Source organism: Carlito syrichta, unplaced genomic scaffold (genome assembly GCF_000164805.1).
Source record: "Carlito syrichta isolate Samal-C Ts95f unplaced genomic scaffold, Tarsius_syrichta-2.0.1 Scaffold305209, whole genome shotgun sequence".
NCBI classification, from domain to species: Eukaryota; Metazoa; Chordata; class Mammalia; order Primates; family Tarsiidae; genus Carlito; species Carlito syrichta.
The window spans coordinates 294,067-301,327 of record NW_007249305.1 but is presented as its reverse complement, the minus strand read 5'-3'; positions in this window follow the sequence as shown (position 1 = coordinate 301,327).

The following is a 7,261-nucleotide window of genomic DNA, read 5'->3' as shown; positions in this document are numbered from 1 at the left end:
CCAACATCACGTGGCGGGGAAGTGACAGAGCCAGGGCAAACTAGGAGCCAGACTCAGAAGCGGTTTTCATGGCAGGTGGCGTGTCCCTCGGTGTGGCCACACTGAGTCCTCACAACGGCCCCGGGAGGCAGCCTGCTGCCTCATTTTACAGAGGGAAATTGAGGCCTGGAGGTGCACGTGGCAAGGCAGAGCACCCTCGAGGAGATTCCCGGCGGCTTTGGTTTCAGACGTTTCAGTTCAGGCCCTGGGGCTCAGGGAATCAGGGCATGGTCCCAGGTCCTCTGCCCTCTTCTCTCTGCCCTGTCCCAGGCCTGGTCCCCGGCATCCCTGTCCTGCCTAGCCTCTTGGGCTGCTGTCCTGAGCACAACATAGTTCGTCTTCCTCCGGACACAGAGGCTGGGATGAGAGGCCAGGAGGCACAGAGGACTGACCCAGTGATAGGGGGGTGCCCCTGGGTGGGTGTCTGCCATCTGCCCGCCTCCTGCTCACAGGGGACTCCGCCTCACCACCTGCCATCCTTGGCCCGACAGGAGCTTACCCCTCTGCGGAATCCCGACTCCTGCAACCCACCTCTTATCCCTCTGTCTGTAACCTCCGAAAGCCCCCATCCGATCCACTGGCTCCTGCTTGTCCCAGAAGAGGCTGGCTCCGTGGATCTGCGTGCCTCCCCGCGGCGGGCCCACAGAGCTTGGCCACTGCCTACTCTAGCCAACTCCCATGAGACCTGGGGAAAGTCTTCCCAGGATGCTGGTTCTCCTCTGAAAACTGTCATGACCCACTCTGAAGCCAAGGAGGGTCACGGCACCACGAGTGTGGGAGGACTCAGCCACCCACAAGGACTGCTCTCGGGGGGTGGGAGCTGATATTACCAGCAGTATCACGTGTGGGAAGGAAGTGGAAGCCCAGCCCATGCTCACCAGCTATCACTGGGGGAGGGGGGAGGGGTGTGGGGGGAAAGCCATGGCACAAGGCTGGGGCCGCACGGAAGGCACACACCTGTCCCCTCCGTGGCCCTGATTCAGAGCGACCGCTCCAATTTTGTGATCCCTGGGCCTGACTGTAACTTTAGGGTTGGGTGTCTCCTGCATCCCAGACTTCAGAGACGCGTTTCTCTGGCCTTCTCTTATTTAATCCGTACCCAGGAGGTGGATACCGCTCACTTGACAGATGAGGAAACTGAGGCTCGGACAAGGTAACTAACTGGCCTGGGTTCACTCACCTGGTTAGCAGGACACAGCTACGATTCAGTCCCAAGCCCACCAGGCCCCCACCCAGAGCTCCCAGCATGACACCTATCCATGGGGTGTGGCAGCAGAGACAGGGAGCGCTGGGCCCCCGTCTCCAAAATCCCCAGCCCAAGGCTGTTCTGCCTTGAATCGGGCAACCTGGGCCCGGGAAGCTGGCAGGAATTCTCCCCTGAGCAGCTGGAGGACCCCAGGGGATGGCCAGCCCTGCCATCCCTTGACAGATGGGAGCCCTGAGGCCCAGAGAGGGGCCGGGCTGGGGCCGAGGTCATGCAGTGCCCCGGGACTCCCCCAGCAGGCCCCTGCATGGGCCAGACAGCTTTATTAATTTCACTCCTCCTACTACCCAGATGGCAGACTGGCCTCGTCTGCATGGTGCGGGTGGGGGGCGGAGGGGGTGGCTCTCAGGTTGAGAGCTCAGTTCATAAATCACTCCTTTTACGTTCGCTGCCCCCGGCCCGGGACATGTTTTCTGGAGAGAGAGAAAGGGGGTAGGTGGATGGGAGTGATGGAGAAGTCCCCCCCAAGGAAGCAGATGAGGGTCCCCGTGGATGCGGAGCTGAATACGGGCTCACATGTGCCCCGGCCATGCAAGGATGTTGTGGTCCAGGACAGAACCTCTGAGGCTCTGTGTGCCCCTGCAGCCGGGCTCCCACCTGGCAGGGGTTCTGCCAGGCAGGCTGGGAGTCCCGGGCCAGTCTCCTCATCTGGAAGACGGGATTCTCAGATTGAACTCCCAGGGCCACTTCAAGGAGGACCCCAGGGGACACTGTGGGTGACAGCACTTGGCAGACCGCACACCAGTCCCTCCTTCCTCCTCTCCTGGGCACTAGTGCCAGCCCTGGGCTTGGCCCAAGGCACAGAGGCCAGTGCCGCCCACCCTCAAGGACTTGCTCAAGTCCAGTGAGAGTCAGTAACCCCGTCAGAGCCTGGAGAGGAGAGCCAACAGCCACATTCCCTGTCCAGTGACCTGGACTTGCCAGGCAGGACGGAGGAAGGGAGCCCTGACGGCCAGGGGTGAGGCTGGGCGCGCTGGAATCAGGGAGGCTGAGTGGGTAGCACAGGGATGCGGCTGGCACTCACGGAGGCCGATGATCATACCTGGCACGGCGCTATGTGCCCACATGTACCATGATCTCACTCGGTCCCCCAAAATGCTCTGCAGAGTGGGCGACATTATCGTCGCTCCCTCTATGCATCGGGAAGCCAGGCTCCGAGGGGCTGGGAGGCCCCAGAGCTGGAGGGGGTACGGAGCTGGGATGGCAGGTCGGGTCTGCGGGACTCCAGGCCCACGCCTCCCTCGTCAGGGCAAGGATGTCAAGGACTCTTGCCACGGGTTCGAGGCTGAGCAGGGAGGACTCATCCGCTCACTGGTGTTGCCTGCTGGGCTCAGCCCAAAGAGACGGTCTCATGAGCAACTGGCCTGAAATCCTGGTGCCCCTGGTGAGGCACCATCATGGGGACATGGTCACAGCTGAGCCCGGGATAGGATCTAATTAGGAGCGCCCCCCCCACCAGGGTGAACCTCCAGCCACACCTGCTGTGTGTGTAATCAGATCCCGAATGATGGCCCCTCAGTCCCGCCCTCTCCTGGGTGAGCTGAGCCAGCCTGGGCACTCTCCCTGCCACCAGCCCTGTCCTGTCACCCCCAGAGCTCTCATGGGACTGTTTCTAAGAGAAACAGAAAGACTGTGTCAAAGGAGAAAGTATCTTCGTGGCGGCTGTCTCCGATGCCTCCTTTCATACTGGGGGCTCTGGGGACCAGAGAGGGATGGGTTCTTGCCACAGTCACACAGCATGGCGAGAGTCAGGAGCTCCTGATAGGAAGCCCGGTGCTCTTCCCGCCCACCGAGGCCGCCTCCCAAGATTGACGCCCCATTTGTGATTTCTGAAAGCACTTAACACACATCACCTCACCAGACCCTCCCAACGGCGCACTCCAGTTTTCCAGATGTGGACACTGAGGCTCCCTGACCCAAAGTCGCACAGTAGGTTGGAGGACCTGCTGGGACAAAGCAAGCTTCCTTGCTCTTCTTCCTGGCTGTCCTCTGGGGCGAGGAACGGGGCCTTTGACCCTCCGATCCCCAGAGTGGCCCTCGAACGATCCATGCCTCCCACCCCCCACGGACTGGGGCCAGACTCAGGCTGGAGAAGGTGCCGGGCTCAGGCGTAGGTCAGGGGGTCCCTCCTGTCTTGGGCACCTCACTCAGACTGCCTGTGTGCAGAGGTCTCTGGGGACAGGGCTCTGCGCCCTCTTGCAGGGACTGCCGCTCTGCCACTCAGCCAGGGGGCAGGGGAGCTGGGCAGCGAGCGGTGGACTTGGGCGGGACACAGAAGCAGGCGGTCACTCTGCCTGTCGGGGAGAGGGCTTGGGCTCGAGCCACAAGTCCACGTCCAGGGTGGCCTCCAAGAGCCAGTGGTAGCTGGAGCAGGACGAGGGTCTGAGTTCAGGGTCTGGGAGGGCAGGGAGGGCCGAGTGAGGACGCCTCTCTGTCCAGATGCCCCACACCCTGTGCTGCGGGCCCAGCAGAGCCTCCGAGAAAGCCCAGCCTGGTGAGTGGGAGAGCAGTCACTGGCGAGAGGAGCAGACATCCTGGGGGCAGCGGGGCCAGGACCCGGGGGCAGGTGCGGCAGGGGAACCCCGGCTCTGGGAGACAGTGTCAGTGCCGGGACTTGGCCGAGGAGAGCAGACAGCCCCAGCCCCCACACCCTGGGGTCCGGGCTCAGGCGGACCGCGCAGGCAGCCGGGCTGCCCACAGGACCTGAAGAACTTCCCATGGCGGTCTCCTGGGTCGCCAAGGGATGAGCTTCCTCTCAACCCCGCTCTCCCGTAACCCACACAACGGCGTGCGTCCGTCGTTGGCTCCTGCCTGCTCCCTCTGTCACTCAGCCTCCACTCCGCGGGCGGCCTCGGCCCGGGGACTCCCACTGGCCAGACAGACCGGCCCGGATCTGGGACGCTGGCTGGCAGCAGCCTCTGAAGCCTCTCATGACAGCCCTGCTTGGCTTGCTGCCAAGTGTCACTGTGTCCCCGGAAACCCCCCCTCACACACACACAGGCTCACGGCCACAGCAGTGCCGCCACCCTCACCGTGTCCCCAGAGCACCCCCCCACATACAAGGGCTCATGGCCATAGCACCATCACCTACTGCTTCACTTGGAACTGGCCATGTTTCCCCTCCTCCAGCCTGCCTCCCTGCAGACTGGTGATAGTTTCTGCTGACCAGAGCCTGTGTTTATTAGCTCTTACTGGATCCCTGGCCTGGCCTTGAACTACAGGTCTACAGATCCCCCAAGCGCCCCAAGAGGTGGGTCTACTCCCCATCGACCTGTAACTGAACAGGCTCAGAGATGGTGGGCAACCTGCCTCAGGCCGCCCAGCCAGGTTGCAAGAGCCACCAGCTGGACCCCAAAGCCCAGCGCTTAGCCCCTCTGCAGGGACCTCTCACCCCCCACGCCTGGCAGCTGAGGAGGCCTCCGGGTCCCACTTAAATGCATAAAGCACTATACGTCGGATTATAAAAAGGAAACCGATTCTATTGAAATGTAGTTTTTGAGCAGCAAACTTGTAGTGAAGGCACAGAGGTGCTTCTTTGTTCACATGTGGGGTTCAGGATCTGGGGATGGATCAGACGTCCCTCGTCCCTTCCAGAGATCCACAGCCACGTTTAGGGGGCATGGAAACTCCTGCTTAGGTCTGAGGATGGGAAGTCACAAGTCCCGTCAGTGGTGCTGTGGCTGGCTGCCCGCCCGTGCTCACCAGGACGCACTCCATCTTAGTGAAACGTTTGTGGAAGTGAAGACACTTCCCCCAAGCCCACCAATCTCTGAGTTCTCTTTGATCACGAGCCTGAGATGGGTACCATGTTCATTCCCAAGGGGAACGTCCACTCTCCGTCTGACTCGGTAGTCCAATCTGTTTCATTTTAGTTTTTAGAGACAAGGTCTCACTCTGTTGTCCAAGCTGAAGTGTAGGGGCGCAGTCATAGCCCACAGCAGCCTCGACCTCCTGGGCTCAGGGGATCCTCTGGCCTCAGCCTCCTGAGTACCTGGGGCTACAGGCATGCACCACTACACCTGGTTAATTTAAATATATACGTATTGTAGATACAGGGTTTTGCTATGTTGCCCAGGTTGGCCTGGAACTGCTGCTCTCAAGCAATTCCACCCCTCCTAAAGTCACCCCTTCTTCCTGGTCCCCATGCTCAGCAGAGAAGGCGGAAAATTTGCAGCAAGAGCAAATGGGGCCCTGGGAGCCAGCCGGGAGGGGTGGGGTCAAACCCTCAACTCCACTTAGGAGCCCGTTGTGGTGGTGGGGTAGGGGTTATCTCCCTGAGAAGGGGCCCTCAGGACTGTGGCCTCCTTCCTGCCCTGTCCAGCCAGTCTGGGTCGAGGGGGAGGACAGGGACCCAACTGGCATCTGGAAATCCCCCAGGAACTTCCTTTCCCCCTGACTTCTAGACCCCAGCCCCGAGATTTGGATTCTGTGGGCTCCAGGAGGGCCCCTGGGAGGGTCTATACAGCCAGGTGCAGGAACCTCAAGGTGAGAAGTTTCCTGAGGTTTGTTATCTGGGGGACTAGGGCTCCAGGCAAGCTGAAAATCACACTCCCTGAATCTGGGGGTATCCATGTAAGGGACCTGTAGCCCACCTGCCGGTCAATGCCCCTTCTCAGCAGAAAAGTCCAGGATCCCTGATGCCACCCAGTGGGGGCTTTTTGTGCATGTCACCCTCCGGCCCCTTTCATTCACCCCCTCCCCCTCCTGGGCAGCCCAAACTGGATGATGGATGCCCCTGGCCTCCTGCTGGGGCTGGCCGGAATATGTCTGGAGCGAAGGCCTGACTCTGGGAGGCCCTCCTCTCTGGGAGAGGCTGGGGCTGGCTGGGAGGGGGCGGCTGAGATCCGTGACAAGGGATTGAAGGGAGGGAAGGAGGGACTGTGAGAACGGCTGGGCCCCGTGGCTGGGGTGCCCCCACTTCCTGAAGGCGGGAGGGACAGGCTGTCCTCATGGGTTCCTGACATACCCATCCAAGCTGGGCTTCAGAGACTCCTTAGCGTTCAAATCCTGGAATCGGGTCAGGAAGTAGCTTTGACAGCCGAGGAGACGTGTCAAGGGGAAGGGACTGGCCCAAGGGCTCATTGCGTAGTTGAGGCTGGGCAGCAGAGTCCAGGCTCCCAGTCGGGTGCTCCCTGTCAGCCGCTAGGGCTGTGTCTTGATGCCACCGGCGCCTGGCAGGGAGTGCCGGGCCAGGAACCTGGACCCTGCACTGTTAGTCTTAAGCTCTTTGTCACCTGGGGCTGTTTTCCCTTACTTCCTCTGAGTCCCTTCTAGGCCTGCAAGGGGGACTAGACAGAGCTCCCCAGTAGGGATTCAGTAATAATAATATTAACATAACTGCGTCTGCCTCATATGTGCCAGGAACCATGCCACACACTCCTCCAACATCCCCTGAAAGTGAGTGAATTCTTCCCAAGCTACCAGAGGAAACGGAGGCTCAGAGAAGGTGAGTAAGCATCCCACACTGGCCCAGCCGGTGAAGGAGGGAGTGGGGCTCAGACCTCATAAGGCATGTGGCTGCTAAGGGCCAGGGCGCCTGAGGGCTAAGGGGCTGTTTCATTTTAGTTTTCAGAGACAAGGTCTCACTCTGTCGTCCAGGCTGAAGTGTAGGGGTGCAGCCATAGCTCACTGCAGCCTTGACCTCCCGGGGTCAGGGGATCCTCTGGCCTCAGCCTCCTGAGTAGCTGGGGCTACAGGCATGCACCCACCACACCTGGCTAATTTGAATATATACATATCGTAGATACAGGGTCTCGCTATGGTCTTGAACTACTGCTCTCATGCAGTCCTCCCACCTGGGCCTTCCAGAGCAGTGAAGGGATTGCGCTAGAAGGCAGGTGTCCCCGGGTTGGAGCCCAGATGTGAAAACTCAGCAAAGCCTGCCCTCCCTTCAACTCTCAGCCCTCTGGCTGTTTCTCATGGCCAGGCCTGGGTGGCGCCCGCCCGCCCTCCCCACTG